The sequence below is a fragment of the Palaemon carinicauda genome, chromosome 33, assembly GCF_036898095.1.
Source record: "Palaemon carinicauda isolate YSFRI2023 chromosome 33, ASM3689809v2, whole genome shotgun sequence".
NCBI classification, from domain to species: domain Eukaryota; kingdom Metazoa; phylum Arthropoda; class Malacostraca; order Decapoda; family Palaemonidae; genus Palaemon; species Palaemon carinicauda.
The window spans coordinates 20,752,332-20,754,830 of record NC_090757.1 but is presented as its reverse complement, the minus strand read 5'-3'; positions in this window follow the sequence as shown (position 1 = coordinate 20,754,830).

The following is a 2,499-nucleotide window of genomic DNA, read 5'->3' as shown; positions in this document are numbered from 1 at the left end:
ATTTTTTGGTGGAAGGAAAATTGGTTGTAGCAAAAGAGTGGGGGAATAGAGTAGGTGGATGTAAAAGGGAGCTAGTGAGGGTTGAAGAGCTAATAAAACCGGGGGTAAAAAGTAAATATCAGGAAAGGTTGAAAATGGCATATGACGAGGTGAGAGTAAGAGAAACTGGTAATTTAGAGGAGGAGTGGAAGTTAGCAAAAGAAAATTTTGTTGGGATTGCAAGTGATGTATGTGGCAAGAAGGTTGTTGGAGGCAGCATGAGGAAGGGCAGTGAATGGTGGAATGAAGGAGTGAAGGTAAAAGTGGAAGAGAAAAAGAGGGCTTTTGAAGAATGGCTGCAGAGTAATAGTATAGAGAAGTATGAAAAATATAGAGAGCAAAAGGTGGAAGTAAAGCGCAAGGTACGTGAGGCAAAGAGGGCAGCTGACCTGAGGTGGGGTCAGGGACTGGGTCAGTCATATGAAGAGAATAAGAAGAAGTTTTGGAAAGAAGTGAAGAGAGTAAGGAAGGCCGGTGCAAGAATTGAAGAGACAGTGAAAGATGGAAATGGAAGGTTGTTAAAAGGAGAGGAGGCAAGGAAAAGGTGGGCGGAATATTTTGAAAGTTTGCTGAATGTTGAGGATGATAGGGAGGCAGATATAATTGCGGTTCCAGGTGTTGAGGTGCCAGTGATGGGAGATGAGAATGAGAGAGAGATTACAATAGAGGAAGTGAGGAGAGCACTAGATGAAACGAGAGTAGGAAAAGCATCGGGTATGGATGGTGTGAAAGCTGAGATGTTGAAGGAAGGGGGTGTGACTGTACTTGAATGGTTGGTGAGATTGTTTGATGTGTGTTTTGTGTTGTCAATGGTACCAGTAGATTGGGTCTGTGCATGTATTGTACCACTATATAAGGGTAAGGGAGATGTGCATGAGTGTTGTAATTCAAGAGGTATTAGTTTGTTGAGTGTAGTTGGAAAAGTGTATGGTAGAATACTGATTAATAGGATTAAGGATAAAACAGAGAATGCAATCTTGGAAGTACAGGGTGGTTTTAGAAGAGGTAGGGGTTGTATGAATCAGATTTTTACAGTTAGGCAGATATGCGAGAAATATTTAGCAAAAGGTAAGGAGGTGTATGTTGCGTTTATGGATCTGGAGAAAGCATATGATAGAGTTGATAGGGAAGCAATGTGGAATGTGATGAGGTTATATGGAGTTGGTGGAAGGTTGTTGCAAGCAGTGAAAAGTTTCTACACAGGTAGTAAAGCATGTGTTAGAATAGGAAATGAGGTGAGCGATTGGTTTCCGGTGAGAGTGGGGCTGAGACAGGGATGTGTGATGTCGCCGTGGTTGTTTAACTTGTATGTTGATGGAGTGGTGAGAGAGGTGAATGCTAGAGTGCTTGGACGAGGATTAAAACTGGTAGGCGAGAATGATCATGAATGGGAGGTAAATCAGTTGTTGTTTGCGGATGATACTGTACTGGTAGCAGACTCAGAAGAGAAGCTTGACCGACTAGTGACAGAATTTGGAAGGGTGTGTGAGAGAAGGAAGTTGAGAGTTAATATGGGTAAGAGTAAGGTTATGAGATGTACGAGAAGGGAAGGTGGTGCAAGGTTGAATGTCATGTTGAATGGAGAGTTACTTGAGGAGGTGGATCAGTTTAAGTACTTGGGGTCTGTTGTTGCAGCAAATGGTGGAGTGGAAGCAGATGTACGTCAGAGAGTGAATGAAGGTTGCAAAATGTTGGGGGCAGTTAAGGGAGTAGTAAAAAATAGAGGATTGGGCATGAATGTAAAGAGAGTTCTATATGAGAAAGTGATTGTACCAACTGTGATGTATGGATCGGAGTTGTGGGGAATGAAAGTGATGGAGAGACAGAAATTGAATGTGTTTGAGATGAAGTGTCTGAGGAGTATGGCTGGTGTATCTCGAGTAGATAGGGTTAGGAACGAAGTGGTGAGGGTGAGAACGGGTGTAAGAAATGAGTTAGCGGCTAGAGTGGATATGAATGTGTTGAGGTGGTTTGGCCATGTTGAGAGAATGGAAAATGGCTGTCTGCTAAAGAAGGTGATGAATGCAAGAGTTGATGGGAGAAGTACAAGAGGAAGGCCAAGGTTTGGGTGGATGGATGGTGTGAAGAAAGCTCTGGGTGATAGGAGGATAGATGTGAGAGAGGCAAGAGAGCGTGCTAGAAATAGGAATGAATGGCGAGCGATTGTGACGCAGTTCCGGTAGGCCCTGCTGCTTCCTCCGGTGCCTTAGATGACCGCGGAGGTAGCAGCAGTAGGGGACTCAGCAGTATGAAGCTTCATCTGTGGTGGAAATGTGGGAGGTTGGGCTGTGGCACCCTAGCAGTACCAGCTGAACTCGGCTGAGTCCCTGGTTAGGCTGGAGGAACGTAGAGAGTAGAGGTCCCCTTTTTGTTTTGTTTCTTGTTGTTGTCGGCTACCCCCCAAACTTGGGGGAAGTGCCTTTGGTATATGTATGTATGTATGTATATCTATTTCATGCA